The sequence below is a fragment of the Manis javanica genome, chromosome 6 (assembly GCF_040802235.1).
Source record: "Manis javanica isolate MJ-LG chromosome 6, MJ_LKY, whole genome shotgun sequence".
Lineage (NCBI taxonomy): Eukaryota > Metazoa > Chordata > Mammalia > Pholidota > Manidae > Manis > Manis javanica.
In genome coordinates, this window is record NC_133161.1 from 108,922,894 (window position 1) to 108,943,040 (window position 20,147).

At 38.2% G+C, this 20,147-nt stretch overlaps 1 protein-coding gene across 17 annotated transcripts in view; it reads left to right on the top strand.

Moving 5' to 3' along the window:
* URGCP (upregulator of cell proliferation) overlaps positions 1–20,147 on the top strand; it is a 142,812-nt gene that overhangs the window by 48,332 nt on the left and 74,333 nt on the right. For 2 of the 17 annotated variants that reach the window (XM_073239236.1, XM_073239243.1), the window contains exon 2: positions 14,263–14,317. The exons of the other annotated variants lie outside the window; for them this stretch is intronic. The gene's annotated coding sequence lies outside the window, so the exon portion shown is untranslated. The remainder of the gene's footprint in view (positions 1–14,262; positions 14,318–20,147) is intronic. 17 annotated transcript variants of the gene reach the window in all.

The window sequence follows — 20,147 nt, forward strand, 5'->3', positions numbered from 1 at the left end:
TGGCTGAGTAGTATTCCATTGTGTATATGTACCACATCTTCTTTATCCATTCATCTACCGATGGACATTTAGGTTGCTTCCAATTCTTGGCTATTGTAAATAGTGCTGCGATAAACATAGGGGTGCATCTGTCTTTCTCAAACTTGATTGCTGCGTTCTTAGGGTAAATTCCTAGGAGTGGAATTCCTGGGTCAAATGGTAGGTCTGTTTTGAGCATTTTGATGAACCTCCATACTGCTTTCCACAATGGTTGAACTAATTTACATTCCCACCAGCAGTGTAGGAGGGTTCCCCTTTCTCCACAGCCTCGCCAACATTTGTTGTTGTTTGTCTTTTGGATGGCAGCTATCCTTACTGGTGTGAGGTGATACCTCATTGTAGTTTTAATTTGCATTTCTCTGATAATTAGCGATGTGGAGCATCTTTTCATGTGTATTTCTTTTTTGGAGAACTGTCTGTTCAGTTCCTCTACCCATTTTTTAATTGGGTTATTTTTTGTTTGTTTGTTGAGGTGTGTGAGCTCTTTATATATTCTGGACGTCAAGCCTTTATCGGATCTGTCATTTTCAAATATATTCTCCCATACTGTAGGGTTCCTTTTTGTTCTATTGATGGTGTCTTTCGCTGTACAGAAGCTTTTCAGCTTAATGTAGTCCCACTTGCTCATTTTTGCTGTTGTTTTCCTTGCCTGGGGAGATATGTTCAAGAAGAGGTCACTCATGTTTATGTCTAAGAGGTTTTTGCCTATGTTTTTTTCCAAGAGTTTAATGGTTTCATGACTTACATTCAGGTCTTTGATCCATTTTGAGTTTACCTTTGTATATGGGGTTAGACAATGGTCCAGTTTCATTCTCCTACATGTAGCTGTCCAGTTTTGCCAGCACCATCTGTTGAAGAGACTGTCATTTTGCCATTGTATGTCCATGGCTCCTTTATCAAATATTAATTGACTATATATGCTTGGATTAATGTGTGGAGTCCCTAATCTGTTCCACTGGTCTGTGGCTCTGTTCTTGTGCCAGTACCAAATTGTCTTGATTACTATGGCTTTGTAGTAGAGCTTGAAGTTGGGGAGTGAGATCCCCCCTACTTTATTCTTTTTCAGGATTGCTTTGGCTATTCAGGGTCTTTGGTGTTACCATATGAATTTTTGAATTATTTGTTCCAATTCATTGAAGAATGTTGCTGGTCCTTTGAGAGGGATTGCATCAAATCTGTATATTGCTTTGGGCAGGATGGCCATTTTGACGATATTAATTCTTCCTAGCCATGAGCATGGGATGAGTTTCCATTTATTAGTGTCCCCTTTAATTTCTCTTAAGAGTGACTTGTAGTTTTCAGAGTATAAGTCTTTCACTTCTTTGGTTAGGTTTATTCCTAGGTATTTTATTCTTTTTGATGCAATGGTGAATGGAATTGTTTTCCTGATTTCTCTTTCTATTGATTCATTGTTAGTGTATAGGAAAGCTACAGATTTCTGTGTGTTAATTTTGTATCCTGCAACTTTGCTGTATTCCGATATCAGTTCTAGTAGTTTTGGAGTGGAGTCTTTAGGGTTTTTTATGTACAGTATCATATCATCTGCAAATAGTGACAGTTTAACTTCTTCTTTACCAATCTGGATTCCTTGTATTTCTTTGTTTTGTCTGATTGCCGTGGCTACGACCTCCAGTACTATGTTAAATAACAGTGGGGAGAGTGAGCATCCCAGTCTCGTTCCCGATCTCAGAGGAAATGCTTTCAGCTTCTCGCTGTTCAGTATAATGGTGTCTGTGGGTTTATCATATATGGCCTTTATTATGTTGAGGTACTTGCCCTCTATTCCCATTTTGCTGAGAGTTTTTATCATGAATGGATGTTGAATTTTGTCAAATGCTTTTTCAGCATCTATAGAGATGATCATGTGGTTTTTGTCGTTCTTTTTGTTTTAGTGATGGATGATGTTGATGGATTTTCGAATGTTGTACCATCCTTGCATCCCTGGGATGAATCCCACTTCGTCATGGTGTATGATCCTTTTGATATACTGTTGAATTCTGTTTGCTAATATTTTATTGAGTATTTTTGCTTCTACATTCATCAGGGATATTGGCCTGTAATTTTCTTTTTTGGTGGGGTCTTTGCCTGGTTTTGGTATTAGGGTGATGTTGGCTTCATAGAATGAGTTTGGGAGTACTCCCTCTTCTTCTATTTTTTGGAACACTTTAAGGAGAATGGGTATTATGTCTTCTCTGTGTGTCTGATAAAATTCCGAGGTAAATCCGTCCGGCCCTGGGGTTTTGTTCTTGGGTAGTTTTTTGATTACCGTTTCAATTTCTTTGCTCGTAATTGGTTTGTTTAACTTTTGTGTTTCTTCCTTGGTCAGTCTTGGGAGGTTGTATTTTTCTAGGAAGTTGTCCATTTCTTCTAGGTTTTCCAGCTTGATGGCATATAGGTTTTCATAGTAATCTTTAATAATTCTTTGTATTTCTGTGGAGTCTGTTGTGATTTTTCCATTCTCATTTCTGATTATGTTGATTTGTGTTGATTCTCTTTTTCTCTTAATAAGTTGGGCTAGAGGTTTATCTATTTTGTTTATTTTCTCAAAAAACCAGCTCTTGGTTTTGTTGATTTTTGCTATTGTTTTATTCTTCTCAATTTTGTTTATTTCTTCTCTGATGTTTATTATGTCCCTCCTTCTGCTGACTTTAGGCCTCATTTGTTCTTCTTTTTCCAGTTTTAATAATTGTGATGTTAGACTATTCATTTGGGATTGTTCTTCCTTCTTCAAGTGTGCCTGGATTGCTATATACTTTCCTCTTAAGACTGGTTTCGCTGCGTCCCACAGAAGTTGGGGCTCAGTGTTGTTGTTGTCATTTGTTTCTATATATTCCTTGATCTCTATTTTGATTTGTTCATTGATCCATTGATTATTTAGTAGCATGTTGTTAAGCCTCCATGTGTTTGTGAGCCTTTTTGTTTTCTTTGTAGAATTTATTTCTACTTTTATACCTTTGTGGTCTGATAAATTGGTTGGTAGAATTTCAATATTTTGGAGTTTACTGAGACTCTTTTTGTGAGCTATTATGTGGTCTATTCTGGAGAATGTTCCATGTGCACTTGAGAAGAATGTATATTCTGTTGCTTTCGGATGTAGAGTTCTATAGATGTCTATTAGGTCCATCTGTTCTAGAGTGTTGTTCCGTGCCTCTGTGTCCTTACTTATTTTCTGCCTGGTGGATCTATCCTTCGGGGTGAGTGGTGTGTTGATGTCTCCTAAAATGAATGCATTGCAGTCTACTTCCCTCTTTTGTTCTGTTAGTATTTGCTTCACATATGGTGGTGCTCCTGTATTGGGTGCATATATATTTAGAATGGTTATATCCTCTTGTTGGACTGAGCCCTTTATCATTCTGTAGTGTCCTTCTTTATCTCTTGTTACTTTCTTTGTTTTGAAGTCTATTTTGTCTGATATTAGTACTGCAACCCCTGCTTTTTTCTCACTGTTGTTTGCCTGAAATAGGTTTTTCCATCCCTTGACTTTTAGTCTATGCTCATCTTTGGGTTTAAGGTGAGTTTCTTGTAAGCAGCATATAGATGGGTCTTGCTTTTTTATCCATTCTATTACTCTGTGTCTGTTGATTGGTGCATTAAGTTCATTTATATTTAGGGTGACTATTGAGAGATACGTACTTATTGCCATTGCAGGCTTTAGATTCGTGGCTACCAAAGGTTCAAGGTTAGCTTCTTTAGTATCTTACTGCCTAACTTAGCTCGCTGATTGAGCTGTTATATACACTGTCTGGAGATTCTTTTCTTCTCTGCCTTCTTATTCCTCCTCCTCCATTCTTCATATGTTGTGTGTTTTGTTCTGTGCTCTTTTTAGGGGTGCTCCCATCTAGAGCAGTCCCTGTAGGATGCCCTGTAGAGGTGGTTTGTGGGAAGCAAATTCCCTCAGCTTTTGCTTGTCTGGGAATTGTTTGATCCCGCCATCATATTTAAATGATAGTCGTGCTGGATACAGTATCCTTGGTTCAAGGCCCTTCTGTTTCATTGCATTAAGTATATCATGCCATTCTCTTCTGGCCTGTAGGGTTTCTGTTGAGAAGTCTGATGTTAGCCTGATGGGTTTTCCTTTATAGGTGACCTTTTTCTCTCTAGCTGCCTTTAAAACTCTTTCCTTGTCCTTGATCCTTGCCATTTTAATTACTATGTGTCTTGGTGTTGTCCTCCTTGGATCCTTTCTGTTGGGGGTTCTGTGTAATTCCATGGTCTGTTCGATTATTTCCTCCCCCAGTTTGGGGAAGTTTTCAGCAATTATTTCTTCAAAGACACTTTCTATCCCTTTTCCTCTTTCTTCCTCTTCTGGTATCCCTATAATACGAATGTTTTTCCTTTTGTATTGGTCACATATTTCTCTTAGTGTTGTTTCATTCCTGGAGATCCTTTTATCTCTCTCTATGTCAGCTTCTATACGTTCCTGTTCTCTGGTTTCTATTCCTTCAATGGCCTCTTGCATCTTATCTATTCTGCTTATAAATCCTTCCAGGGATTGTTTCACTTCTGTGATCTCCTTCCTGACATCTGTGATCTCCCTCCGGACTTCATCCCACTGCTCTTGCATTTTTCTCTGCATCTCATCCCATTGCTCTTGCATTTTTCTCTGCATCTCTGTCAGCATGTTCATGATTTTTATTTTGAATTCTTTTTCAGGAGGACTGGTTACGTCTGTCTCCTCAGGTGTTATCTCTGTGATCTTTGTCTGCCTGTAGGTTTGTTTTTTCATGGTGATAGAGATAGTGTGCAGAGGTGGTACAAGTGACCGCTGGAAGAGCTTCCCTTCTTGTTGGTTTATGGCCTTCCTCACCTGGGAGAATAGCGACCTCTAGTGGCTTGTGCTGGGCAGCTGTGTGCAGACAGGGCTTCTGCTTCTTGCCCGGTTGCTATGGGGTTTATCTCCGCTGTTGCCGTGGGCGTGTCCTGGCTGGGGCAGCTCCTCCAAAATGGTGGAGCCCGGTTGGAGGGGGAGCGGCTGGAGGCTATTTATCTCCGTACGGGGCCTCTGTGCTCCCTGCTGCCCAGGGGGTTATAGTGCCCAGATATCCCCAGATTCCCTGCCTCTGGTCTAAGTGACCTTTCCTGCCCCTTTATGACTTCCAAAAAGCACTCTCCAAACCAAAACAATAACAGCAACATTGAGAGAGGGAACAGAAAAAAAAAAAATAGGAAAAAACACTTGATTTTTTTTTTTGTCCTCAGGCACCGGTCCCAGGCACCCGCTCACTGGTCCTGCTGCCCTGCCTCCCTAGCACCAGGGTCCCTGTCCCTTCAAGGCTTCTAAAAAGCATCCGCCCACTGGTCCCGCAGGGAAAAATGCGCGATATTTTTTGTCCTCAGGCGCCGGTCCCAGGCACCTGCTCTCCAGTTCCGCCGCCCTGCCTCCCCAGCACCAGGGTCCCTGTCCCTTTAAGGCTTCCAAAAAGCACTTGCCAAAAAGAGAGAAAAAAAGGGGAAAAATGCGCAATTTCCTCCGTCCTCAGGTGCCGGTCTCAGGCACCTGCCCACTGGTCCCGCAGGGAAAAATGCGGGGTATTCTTTGTCCTCAGGTGCGGGTCCCAGGCACTCGCTCACCAGTCCCGCCGCCCTGCCTCCCTAGCACCGGGGTCCCTGTCCCTTTAAGGCTTCCAAAAAGCACTCGCCAAAAAGAGAAAAAAAAGGGGAAAAACGTGCGATTTCCTCCGTCCTCAAGTGCCGGTCCCAGGCACCCACTCACCGGTCCCGCTACCCTGCCTCCCTAGCAACGGGGTCCCTGTCCCTGTAAGGCTTCCAAAATGCACTCGCCAAAAAAACAAAAAAACTGCTCAGGTTTCTTTCCACCTGCCGGGAGCCGGGGGGAGTGGTGCTTGGGTCCTGCCGGGCCGGGGCTTGTATCTTACCCCCTTCGCAAGGTGCTGGGTTCTTGCAGGTGTGGATGTGGTCTGGATGTTGTCCTGTGTCCTGTGGTCTCTATTTTAGGAAGATTTTTCTTTGTTATATTTTCATAGCTCTATGTGTTTTTGGGAGGAGATTTCCACTGCTCTACTCATGCCGCCATCTTGGCTCTGCCAGCTGCTGTCTGCCATTTTTATTCAGGTTGTTGGTTTTTAAAATGTACTTCAATTTTTTAAATATATTTTTTATTATTTTATTTTGGTATCATTAATATACAATTACATGAGCAACATTGTGGCTACTAGATTCCTCCTCATTATCAAGTCCCCACCACATGCCCCGTTATAATCACTCTCCATCGGCACAGTAAGATGCTGTAGAGCCAGCACTACCTGACTTCTCTGTGCTATACTGCCTCCCCCTATGTTATGTGAGCTAATTGTAAAGCCCCTTATTCCCCTTCTCCCTCCCTTCCCAGACACCTTCCCCAGTCCCTTTCCCTTTGGTAACTGTTAGTCCATTCTTGGGTTCTGTGAGCCTGCTGCTGTTTTGTTCCTTGAGTTTTTGCTTTGTTCTTATACTCCACAGATGAATAAAATTATTCAGTACTTGTCTTTCTCTGCCTTTCTTATTTCACTGAGCATAATACCCTCTAGCTCCATCCATGTTGTTGCAAATGGTAGGATTTGTTTTCTTCTTATGGCTGAATAATATTCCATTGTGTATATGTACCACATCTTCTTTATCCATTCATCTACTGAAGGACACTTAGGTTGCTTCCATTTCTTGGCTATTGTAAATAGTGCTGCGATAAACATAGGGGTGCATCAGTCTTTTTCAAACTGGGCTGCTGCATTCTTAGGGTAAATTCCTAGGAGTGGAATTCCTGGGTCAAATGGTATTTCTATTTTTAGTGTTTTGAGGAACCTCCATACTGCTTTCCGCAGGGTTCCTCTTTCTCCACATCCTTGCCAACATTTGTTGTTGTCTTTTGGATGTTGGCCATCCTAACTGATGTGAGGTGATATCTCATTATGGTTTAATTTGCATTTCTCTGATAATTAACAATGTGGAGCATCTTTTCATGTGCCTGCTGCCATCTGAATTTCTTCTTTGGAGAGGTGTCTGTTCAAATCCTCTGCCCATTTTTTAATTGGCTTATTTGCTTTTTGTTTGTTGAGGCACGTGAGCTCTTTATATATTTTGGATGTCAACCTCTTATTGGATATGTCTTTTATGAATAAATTCTCCCATACTGTAGGATATCTTTTTGTTATACTGATGGTGTCCTTTGCTGTTCCAAAGCTTTTTAGTTTGATATAGTCCCATTTGTTCATTTTTGCTTTTGTTTGCCTTGCCTGGGGAGATATGTTCATGAAGAAGTTGCTCATGTTTATGTCCAAGAGATGTTTGCCTATGTTTTTTTCTAAGAGTTTTATGGTTTCATGACTTACATTCAGGTCTTTGATCCATTTTGAATTTACTTTTGCTTATGGGGTTAGACAATAGTCCAGCTCTTACATGTAGCTGTCCAGTTTTGCCAACACCAGCTGTTGAAGAGGCTGTCACTTCCCTATTGTATATCCATGGATCTTTCATCGTATATTAATTGACCATATATGCTTGGGTTAACATCTGGACTCATTATTTTGTTTCACTGGTCTATTGGTCTGTTCTTGTGCCAGTACCAATTCAGCTTGATTATTGTGGCTTTGCAGTAGATCTTGAAGTTGGGACATGAGTCCCCCCCTGATTTATTCTTCCTTTTCAGGATTGCTTTGGCTATTCGGGGTCTTTTGTGTTTCCATATGAATTTTAGAACTATTTGTTTCAGTTAGTTGAAGAATGCTGTTGGTATTTTGATAGGGATTGCTCTGAATCAGTAGATTGCTTTAGGCAGGATCGCCATTTTGACAATATTAAATCTTCCTTCCCAAGAGCATGGGATGAGTTTCCACTTATAAGTGTCCTCTTTAATTTCTCTTAAGAGTGTCTTGTAGTTTTCAGGGTATAGATCTTTCACTTCCTTGGTTAGATTATTCCTAGGTATCTATTGGTTTCTTTTATTGAGTTGTATGAGTTCTTTATATATTTTGAATATCAACCCCATATAATTTTCAGCTATTTCTACAAGGTGTAATGAAAATATTTGTACGTGCTTCTGAGTATTGTGTCACTATTTCTTATGGGAAAGTTCAAAGATCTACATGTTGATAGATATTATAACTCTCTCATTTTTTCCTGACTATCAAGTTGACAAACTTCTAACCAGCTAAAGTGGAATATTACATTGAGATAATATTTAATCATCCTTAAATGCATAGGAAAAACCTGTTGTTATGTGTCATTCTTATATTACACTGCTAGGTTTCACATAGGATTTTTGCATTTAAGCCCATGAGTGGTAACCAGTTTTTGTTGTTTGTATTATTTTTGTAGAAATTAAAGGTTATGCTATCATCAAAGAATAGTTGGGAATATTTCCATGTTTCTCATCCTCTGTTCTCATTCTCTGCTCACATAATGTAAGAAAATGATCTCACAATGAAATAAAACTCGCAGTGAAAACTCTCCCATAAAGTGCTGAACTGGTATCATTTTTAGGGCTAAAATATTTTCAAATTATTCTATGGTTATTGGTCTATTCAGGTTTTCTCCTTTTTGAGACAATTTTTGTTAATTTACATTACCCTAAAAATAACCCATTCTTGGTTTCTTATATGTATTGAGATAAAATCTAAGACAGCAGTTATAATTTTAAAAATCTCATCCTATAGGTAGGGGCATACAGGTTGTAATTTTTGTGAATATGATATATTCGTTCTTGTCCCTCTAAATGCTTTTCTGCTTAAATGGTTGTTAGCATTTGCCTGGCTTATATTTTCCTATCCTTCCCCCCACCGCTGCCAGATTCTTAGTCAATTCTTTTGAATTGTATTTCTTTTTAAATTTTTATTGAAGCATCACTGACATACACTCATATTGGTTTCAGGTATACAACACAGTGGTTCATCAGTTACCCCTATTATTAAATCCTCATCCCCTCTAGTGCGGTTACTATCTGTCAACATACAAAGATGTCACAGAATCATTGACTATATTCTCCATGCTGTTCTACTATCCATGTGACCAACTTATATTATGATTGAGAATTTTTGTGCCTTTTTATCCCCTCACTCTCCCCACCCACTCACCCCAACCCCTCCCCCATGGTAACCACTAGTCACTTCTCAGTGTCTATGAGTCCACCACTGTTTTGTTCATTCCATTTTGCTTTGTTTTTAGATTCCACAAATAAGTGAAATCATATGGTATTTGTCTTTCTCTACCTGGCTTATTTCACTGAGCATAATACCCTATAGATCCATCCATGTTGTTGCAAATTATAGGATTTCTTTTCTTTTTATGGCTGAATAATACTCCACATTATTGTGTGTGTTTGAACCACATCTTTGTCCATTCATCTACTGATGGACACTTCCATATCTTGGCTATTGTAAATAGTGTAGTGATAAACATAAGGATGAATATATCTTTTTGAATCAGGGATTTTGTTTTCTTTGGGTAAATTCCTAGAAGTGGAATTACTGGGTTAAATTGCAGTTGTATTTTTAGTTTTTTGAGGAACCTCCATACTGCTCTCTATGGCAGTTGTACCAATTTCCATTTCCACCAACAGTGTAGGAGGGTTCCCGTTTCTCCACATCCTTGCCAACCCTTGTTATTTCTTGTCTTCTGACTGGTGTGAGGTGAGATATCATTGTTTTGATTTGCATTTCCCTGATGAGTAACAATGTGAAGCATCTTTTCACATGCCTGTTGGTCATCTGTATTTCTTCTTTGAGAAATATCTGTTCAGATCCTACAACCATTTTTTACCAGGTTGTTTTTTGGGTGTTGAGGCATATGAGTTCTTTGTGTATTTTGGATGTTAACCCCCTATTGGATAAATCCTTTATGAATATATTCCCCCATACTGTAGGTTGCCTTTTCTGCTGATGGTGCCCTTTGCTGTACAGAAGCTTTTTAATTTGATGTAGTTCTACTTGTTCATTAAAAAAAATTTTGTTTCCTTTGCCTGAGGAGATGCATCCAGGAAAAAATTGCTCACATTTATGTTCAAAAGATTTTTTCCCATATTTTCTTCTAAGAGTTTTATGGTTTCATGGCCTAAATTCATGTCTTTGATCCATTTCAAATTTACTTTTGTGTATGGAGTTAGATAGTAATCCAGTTTCATTCTCTTGCATGTAGCTGTCCAGTTCTCCCAACACTAGTTATTGAGGAGTCTTTTCCCCATTGTATATTCATGGCTACTTTATTGTATATAATTGACCATATATGTATAGGTTTATATCTGAGTTCTCTATTCTGTTCCGTTGATCTATGGGTTTGTTCTTGAGCCAGTACCATGCTTTTTTTTTTTTATTACTGTAGCTTTGTAGTATAGCTTGAAGTCCTGGGAATATAATACTCCAGCTTTGTTCTTCTGTATCAGGATTGCTTTAGGTATTTGGGGTCTTTTGTGGTTCCATGTGAGTTTTAGGATTACTTGCTCTAGTTCATTGAAAACTGCTGTTCATATATTGATAGGGATTGCATTGAATCTGTAAATTGCTTTGGGAAGGATGGCCATTCTGACAACATTAATTCTTCCTACCCATGAGCATGGGATAGGTTTTCATTTATTTGTATCATCTTTAATTTTTTTCATGAATGTCTTATAGTTTTCAGAGTACAGATCTTTCATCTCCTTGTTTAGGTTTATTCCTAGGTAGTTTATTCTTTTTGATGCAATTGTAAATGGAATTGTTTTCCTGATTTCTCTTTCTGCTAGTTCATTGTTAGCATATAGGAACACAACTGATATCTGTGTATTAATTTTGTATCCTTCAACTTTGCTGAATTCAGTTATTAGTTCTAATAATTTTTTTGTGGAGTCTTTAGAGTTTTCTTTGTATAATATTATGTCATCAGCAAATAGTGACAGTTCTCCTTACTTCCTTAACAGTCTGGATGCCTTTTATCTCTTTGTGTTGTCTGGTTGCTGTGGCTAGATATCCAGTACTCTGTTGAATAACAGCAGTGAGAAAGAACATCTTGTCTTGTTCCTGATCTTAGAGGAAAAGCTTTCAGCTTTTTGCTATTAAGTATTATGTGGGTTTGTCATATATGACCTTTATTATGTTGAGGTATGTACCCTCTATACCCATTTTGTTGAGAGTTTTTATCATGAATAGATGTTGAATTTTGTCAAATGCTTTTTCAGCGTCTATTAAGATGATCATGTGGCATTAAATCCTATTTTTTGTTAATGTGGTGTATGATATTGATTGATTTATTAATATTATACCATCCTTGCATCCCTGAAATAAATCCCACTTGTGATGGATGATCCTTTTCATGTATTTTTCAAGTTGGTTTGATAATATTTTGTTGAGGATTTTTGCATCTATATTCATCAGAAACATTGGTCTATAATTTTTTTTGTAGTGTCTTTGCCTGGTTTTGGTATTAGAGTGATGCAGGCCTTATTAGAATGAGTTTGAAAGTGTTCCCTCCTTTTCTACTTTTTGGAATACTTTAAGAAGGATGGGTATTAGCTTTTCTTTAAATGTTTGGTAAAATTCAGCTGTGAAGCCATCTGGTAATGGACTTTTGTTTATTGGGAGTTTTTGATTACCCATTCAATTTCACTACTCATAGTTGGTCTGCTCAGATTTTCCACTTCTACCTGGGTCAGTCTCGGGAGTTTGTATTTTTCTAGGATTTTTTCGACTACCCTTTGTTTCTGATTTTGTTTGTATACTCTCTTTTTTTCTTGATAAGTTTGGCTATGGGTTTATCTATTTTGCTTATTTTGTCAATGAACCAGCTCTTGGTTTCACTGAACTTTTCTATTGTTTTATTCCACTCTATTTTATTTCTGCTCTGATCTTTATTTTACGCCTCCTTCTACTAACTTTGGGTTTCATTTGTTCTTTTCCTAGTTCCTGTAATTGTGAGTTTAGACTGTTTATTTGGGATTGTTCTTGTCTCTTGAAGTAGGCCTGTATTGCTGTGTACTTCCTCTTAGAACTGCTTTTGCAGCATCCCACAATTTTGAATTGTGTATTTTTGCTTTTATTTGTTCCCATGTATTGCTTGATTTCTGTTTTGATTTGTTCATTGATCCATTGATTATTTAGAAGCATGTTGTTTAGCATCCATGTGTTGTGGGCTTTTTTGTTTGCTTTGTGTAATTTATTTCTAGTTCCGTACCATTGTGGTCTGAGAAGCTGCTTGATAAAATTTCTCTTTCTAAAATTTGTTGAGGCTCTCTTTTGTGGCCTAGCATGTGATCTATTCTGGAGAACATTTCATGTACACTTGAGAAAACTGTGTATTGTGCTGCTTTTGGGTGGAATGTTCTGTAGATATCTTCTAAGTCCATCTGATGTAAGGTATTGTTCACTGCCTCTGTTTTCTTATTTTCTGTCTGGTTGATCTGTCTGTTGATGTGAGTGGTGTGTTAAAGTCTCCTAAAATGAAGATCTTTATTCTATTTCCCCCATTAATTCTGTCTGTATTTGTTTTATATATTTTAGTACTCCCATGTTGGGTGCATAGATACTTAGAATGGTTATATCCTCATGTTGGACTGACCCCTTTATCATTATGTAATGTGCTTCTTTGTCCCTTGTTACTTTCTTTGTTTTAAAATCTAAATTGTCTGATGTAAGTCCTGCTACTCCTGTTTTTTCCCCCCTATTATTTGCATGAAATATCTTCACTTTTAGCCTGTGTATGTCTTTGGGTCTGAAATGAGTCTCTTGTAGGCAGCATATAGATAGTCTTATTTCTTTATCCATTCTGCCACACTATGTCTTTTGATTTGTAAATTCAGTCCATTCACATTGAGGGTAAGTTTTGATAGATATGTACTCATTGCCATTTTATTAATTGTCTTCTGGCTGTTCTTGTAGTTCCTCTCTATTCTTTTCTTTCTCTCTTGTTATTTGATGGTTTTCTTTCTTTTTTTATTAAGGTGTTATTGATATACACTCTTATGAAGGGTTCACATGAAAAAACAATGTGGTTACTATATTCACCCATATTATTGAGTCCAACTCCACACCCCATTGCAGTCACTTTCCGTCAGTGTAGTAAGATGCCACAGATTCACTATTTGCCTTTTCTCTGCTTCACTGTCTACCCGTGATCCCCCCACACCATGTGTGCCAAACATAATACCTCTCAATCCCCTTCTCCCTCCCTCTCCACCCACCCTCCCCCACCCCTCCCCTTGGGTAACCACTAGTTCATTCTTGGAGTCTGTGAGTCTGCTCCTATTTTGTTCCTTCAATTTTGCTTTGTTGTTATAATCCGCAGATGAGGGAAATCATTTGGCACTTGTCTTTCTCTGCCTGGCTTATTTCACTGAGCATAATATCCTCCAGCTCCATCTATGTTGTTGCCAATGGTAGGATATGTTTCTTTCTTATGGCTGAATAGTATTCCATTGTGTATATGTACCACATCTTCTTTATCCATTTATCTACTGATGGACACTTAGATTGCTTCCCCTTCTTGGTTACTATAAATAGTGCTGTGATAAACATACTGGTGTATATGTCTTTTTGAGACTGGAAAATGGCATTCTTAGGGTAAATTCCTAGGAGTGGAATCCCAGGTCATATGGTATTTCTATTTTCACTTTTTGAGGAACCTTCATATTGCTTTCCACAATGGTTGAACTAGCTTACATTCCCACCAGCAGTGTAGGAGGGTTCCCCTTTCTCTGCATCCATGCCAGCATTTGTTGTTCTTAGTCTTTTTGATGCTGGCCATCCTAACTGGTGTGAGGTGATATCTCATTGTGGTTTTAATTTGCATTTCCCTGATAATTAGCGATGTAAAGCATCTTTTCATGTGCCTGTTGGCCATCTGAATTTCTTCTTTGGAGAATTGTCTCTTCATATCCTCTGCCCATTTTTTAAATTGGGTTATTTGCTTTTTGGGTGTTGAGGCATGTAAGTTCTTTATACATTTTGGATGTTAACCCCTTGATGGATATGTTGTTTACAAATATATTCTCCCGTAGTGTAGGATGCCTTTTTGTTCTGTTGATACTTTGCTATACAGAAGTTTTTTAGTTTGATGTAGACCTATTTGTTCATTTTTGCTTTTGTTTCCCTTGCTTGAGGAGTTGCATTCAGGAAGAAGTTGCTCTTGTTTATATTCAGGAGATTTTTGCCTACGTTTTCTTCTGAGAGTTTTATGGTTTCATGACTTACATTCAGGTCTTTGATCCATTTTTTGCTTACTTTTGTGTATGGGGATAAACAATAATCCAGTTTCATTCTCTTGCAGGTAGCTGTCCAGTTTTGCCAACACCATCTGTTGAAGAGGCTGTTTTTTCCTGATTGTATGTCCATAGCTCCTTTATCATGTATCAATTGACCATATATGGTTGGGTTTATATCTGGGCGCTGTAGTCTGTTCCATTGGTCTATTGTTATGTTCTTGTGCCAGTACCAAATTGCCTTGATTACTGTGGCTTTGCAGTGGAGTTTGAAGTCAGGGAGCACAATCTCCCCAGCTTTATTCTTCCTTATCAGAATTGCTTTGGCTATTTGGGGTCCTTTGTGGTTTCATATGAATTTTAAAACTATTTGCTCTAGTTCATTGAAAAATGCTGTCAGTATTTTGATAGGAATTGCATTGAATCTGTAGATTGCTTTAGGCAGGATGGCCATTTTGACAATATTAATTCCTCCTATCCATGAGCACAGGATGTGTTTCCATTTTTTGGTTTCTTCTTTAATTTCTCTCATGAGTGTCTTCTAGTTTTCAGAGTATAGATCTTTTAACTTCCTTGGTTAGGTTTATTCCTAGGTTTATTTTATTCTTTTTGATGCAATTATGAATGGAATTATTTTCCTGGTTTCTCCTTCAGCTAGTTCATCATTAGTGTGTAGGAATGCAACAGATTTCTGTGTATTAATTTTGTATCCTTCAACTTTGCTGAATTCAGATATTATATGTAGTAATTTTGGAGTGGTTATTTAGGGTTTCTTAATGTACAATATCATGTCAAACAGTGACAGTTTAACTTCTTCTTTACCAATCTGGATGTGTTTTATTTCTTTGTGTTGTCTGACTGCCGTGGCCAGGACCTCCAGAACTATGTTGTATAAAAGTGGAGAGAGTGGGCATCCTCTTCTTGTTACCTATCTTAAAGGAAAGGCTTTCAGCTTCACACTGTTAAGTATGATGTTGGCTATGGTTTTGTCATATGTGGCCTTTATTATGTTGAGGTATTTGCCCTCTATACCCATTTTGTTGAGAGCTTTCTTTATGAATGGATGTTGAATTTTGTCAAATGCTTTTAGCATCTATGGAGATGATCAAGTGGTTTTTGTCCTTTTTGTTGATGTGGTGGATGATGATGGATTTTCAAATGTTGTACCATCCTTGCATCCCTGGAATAAATCCTACTTGATCATGATGGATGATCTTTTGATGTATTTTTTAATTCAGCTTGCTAATATTTTGTTGAGTATTTTTGCATCTGTGTTCATCAGGGATATTGGTCTGTAATTTTCTTTTTTTCTTGACTGGTTTTGGTATTGGAGTGATGCTGGCTGCATAGAATGAATTTGGAAGTATTCCTTCCTCTTTTACCTTTTGGAAAACTTTGAGGAGGATGCATATTAGGTCTTCACTAGATGTTTGATAAAATTCAGCAGTGAAGCCACCACGCATTTTGTTCTTAGGTAGTTGTTTGATTACCAGTTCAATTTCATTGCTAGTAGTTGGTCTGTTCAGATTTTCTGTTTCTTCCTGGTCAGCCTTGGAAGGTTGTATTTTTCTAGAAAGTTGTCCATTTCTTCTAGGTTATCCAGTTTGTTACCATATAATTTTTCATAGTATTCTCTAATAATTCTTTGTATTTCTGTGGTGTCTGTAGTCATTTTTCCTTTCTCACCTCTGATTCTGTTTATGTGTGTAGACTCTCTTTTTTTCTTGATAAGTCTGGCTAGCAGGTTATATATTTTGTTTATTTCCTCAAAGAACTAGCTCTTGCTTTCATTAATTCTTTCTGTTTTTGTGTTCTTCTCGATTTCATTTATTTCTGCTCTAGTCTTTATTATGTCCCTCCTTCTACTGACTTTGGGCCTCATTTGATGTTCTTTTTCTATTTTCATTAATGGTGAGTTCAGACTGTTTATATGGGATTGTTTTTCTTTCCTGAGGTAGGCCTGTATTGCAATATACTTCCCTGTTAGCACGGCCTTCGCTGTGTCCCACAGATTTTGTGATGTTGAATTATTGTTGTCATTGTCTCCATATATTGCTTGATCTCTGTTTCTATTTGGTCATTGATCCATTGGTTATTTAGGAGCATGCTGTGAAGCCTCCATGTATTTGTGGGGTTTTTATTTTTCTTTGTGTAATTTATTTCTTGTTTCATACCTTTGGGGTCTGAAAAGTTGGTTGGTACAATTTCAATCTTTTTGAATTTACTGAGGCACTTTTTCTGGCCTGGTATATGATCGATTGTTGACAATATTCCATGTGCACTTGTGAAGAATGTGTACTCTGTTGCTTTTGGGTGGAGATTTCTGTAGATGTCTGTTAGGTCCATGTGTTCTACTGTGTTGTTCAATTCCTCTGTCTCCTTACTTATTTTCTGTCTGGTTGATCTGTCTTTTGGAGTGAATGGAGTGTTGAAGTCTCCTAGATTGAATGCATTGCATTCTGTCTCCCCTTTTAATTATGGTAGAATTTGTTTCACATATGTAGGTGCTCCTGTGTTAGGTGCATAGATATTTATAATGGTTATAGCCTCTTGTTGGATTGACCCCTTTATCATTATGTAATGTCCTTCTTTGTCTCTTCTGACTTTATTTGTTTTAAAGTCTGTTTTGTCTGATACATGTACTGCAACTCCTGCTTTTTTCTCCCTAATAGTTGCATAAAATATCTTTTTCCATCCCTTCACTTTTAGTCTATTTTTGTTTTTGGGTTTGCAGTGAGTCTCTTGTTGGCAGCATATAGATGAGTTTTGTTTTTTTGTCCATTCCTTGTGTCTGTGTCTTTTGATTGGTACATTCTGTCCATTTACATTTAGGGTGATTACTGATATGTATGTACTTATTGCCATTGCAGGCTTTAGATTCATGGTTACCAAAGGTTCAAGGTTAACTTCTTTACTATCTAATATTATAACTTAACTTAGTATGCTATTACAACACAATGTACATGTTATTTTTTTTTTTTGCTGTTAGAAACACAATCTAAAGGTTCTTTTTCTTCCTCCTCCATTATTTATATATTAGGTGTCATATTCTGTACTCTTTGTCTATCTCTTTACTGACTTTGGGGTTGTTGATTTAATTTTTCATTTCTTAGTAATTAATTGTTCTACTTTCTTTACTGTGGTTTTATTACCCCTGGTGACAGCTGGTTAGCCTTAGGAACACTTCCTTCTATAGAAGTCCCTCCAAAATAGACTGTAGAGATGGTTTGTGGGAGGTAAATTCTCTCAGCTTTTGCTTATCTGGAAATTGTTTAATCCCTCCTTCAAATTATGCGATCATCGTGCTGGATAGAGTATTCTTGGTTCAAGGCCTGTCTGCTTCATTTCATTGAATATATCATGCAACTCCCTTCTGGCCTGTAAATTTTCTGTTGAGATGTCTGATGATAGCCAGATGGTTTTTCCTTTGTATGTGATCTTATTTCTCTCTTGGGCATCTTTTAATAGTCTATCGTTACCCTTGATCTTTACCATTTTATTATATGTCTTCGTGTTGACTTCCTTGGGTCCCTTGTGTTGGGAAGTCTGTGCACCTCCATGGCTTTAGAGACTATCTCCTTCCCCTGATTAGGGAAGTTTTCAGCAATTACCTCCTCAAAGACACTTTCATCCCTTTTTCTCTCTTTCCTTCTTCTGGTACCTGTATAATACAGATAGTGTTCTGTTTGGATTGGTCACACAGTTCTCTCAATGTTCTCTCATTCTTGGAGATCCTTTTTTCTCTCTGTGCCTCAGCTTCTTTGTATTACTCTTCTCTCATTTCTATTTCATCTATCATCTCCTTCACCGTATTTAATCTACTTTAAAACCCTCCATTGTATTCCTTAGTGATTGGATCTCAGATCGGAATTTGTTCCTGATTTCTTGAATATTTTTCTATACCTCCATGAGTATGTGTATGATTTTTATTTTGAAATCTTTTTCAGGAAGATTGATGAGATTGGTTTTATTTGACTCTTTTTCTGTTTTTTTTTTGGTGTGATTTTGGTTTGAACCAGTTTCCTTTGAGGTTTTATATTTGTATCTGTCTCCCTCTAGTGTCCAGAAGCTCTACTGTCTGTAGCTGCTCATCACCTGGAGCATTGTCAGCAGTCGCAGGTGAATGATGTTGTTTCCTGCAGGGAGGAAAGATCTGTTTTCTGCTTCCCTGCTCCTATGCTTGTCTCCACTGCCAGAACCAGTGGGCTGAGTACACAGGCATAAGCCTTTATGCTTTGTGATTGTAGTTGCCCTAGGTTTGTCTTCCCTCTCACTGGCCTGATGGCAGGGCAGGGGCTGCCAGTTTGTGAGCCAGGGGTGGGCTGGCCAGGAGGAACGCACAGCGGGTTGTGTGTCATGGTGGGGGGCCTTGTAGCTGCATATCCAGTCAGGGGGTTGGAGCACCTGAAGCTCCTGAAAGTTCCTAACCTGTTGGGCAGAGTGTGCCCAATTTTGTCTACCTGTCCTTACTCCTGAGCAGTAATCTCTGCAATCCTTGCTCCTTTAGCAGCCCTCTCATGGTTAGGAAGTCTCTCAGACTGCCCAGCTTTCTTTTGTCCCAGAGCAGTCAGCTATGGATCTCTGTTTTCCACAAGCGGCTGGATTCTCAGTCTCTTCAGGTATTCCACCTGTCTTAGTTTTGGAACTCCACTGATCACCAGAGCACCATTGAATGTAGATTTGTGTTCCCAGAGCAGATATGCAGAGCTAGGTGTTCAGCAGTCTCAGGCCCCCACTCCCTCCCCGCTCCATTTGTCTTCCTCCCACTGGAGAGCTGGGGTGGGTTAAGGGCTTGGGTCCCGCCATGTCACAGCTTTGGTATATTACCCTTTTTCGTGAGGTCTGTTCTTTTCTCTAGGTGTATGCAGTGTGGCCCAGCCTTCTTTCCTGTTGCTATTTCAGGATTAGTTGTATTAATTGTATTATTTTATTATATGTGGTTTTAAGATGAGGCCTCTATCTCACCTCTCACTCTGCCTTCTTTAATCCTCTCAGAATGGTTTTCTTTAGTGTTGTGATTAGATCACTTAAAAATGTTTTTTTGTGTATCTATTATAGTGTTAGGCTTGTGGTTACCATAAGTTTCAAGGGTAGTTTCCTGACTATATAACAGTCTGTATTAAGTTGATGATCACTCTATTTCAAACTCAGTCTAAAACTACATTTTTTCTTCTTCCTTCTCCACATGTTATATATAATATGTTATAATTTGCTTCTTTGTGTATCCCTTGACTGATTTTGTATATAGTTGATTTAACTACTTCTGTTTAATTTCATACTTGCTAGGTAATTAATTGGTCTGCTACCTTTACTGTGGGTTTAATTTCATTGATGAAAACTATTTAGCCTTTGAAACATTTCCATCTATAAAAGTCCATTTCAACATATCTTGTAATGCTGGTTTAGTTGTTATAAATTCCTTGAGTCTCTGTTTATCTAGGAATTGTTTGATCTCTCCTTAAAATTTAAATGATAATCTTGCTGGGTAAAGGATTCTTGGTAAAATTCCTTCTGTTTCAATACATTAAATGTTATATGCTACTCCCTTCTGGCCTGTAACATCTTTTCTAAGAAGTCTGCTCTTAGCCTGATGGGGTTTACCTTTTTTCTCCCACTTGCTTCTTTCACTAGTCTCTACTTATCCTTAATCTTTGTCATTTTAATTATTATATGTCTTCGGGTTCCTTTCACTAAGGTATCTCTGAGCTTCCACAACCTGAGTGTCTATTTCCTTCCCCAGATTGGGGAAGTTTTCAACAATTATTTCATCACAGAGACTTTCTATCCCTTTGTCTCTCTCTCCTCACCTTCTGGTACCCTATTATGAGAATGTTGTTTCATTTGGATTGGCCACACAGCTCTCATCATTCTTGCATTCCTAGAGATCCTTTTTTCTCTGTTTCTCAGCTTCCTTGTGTTCCTGTTCTCTAATTTCCATCTCATTTACTGTCAC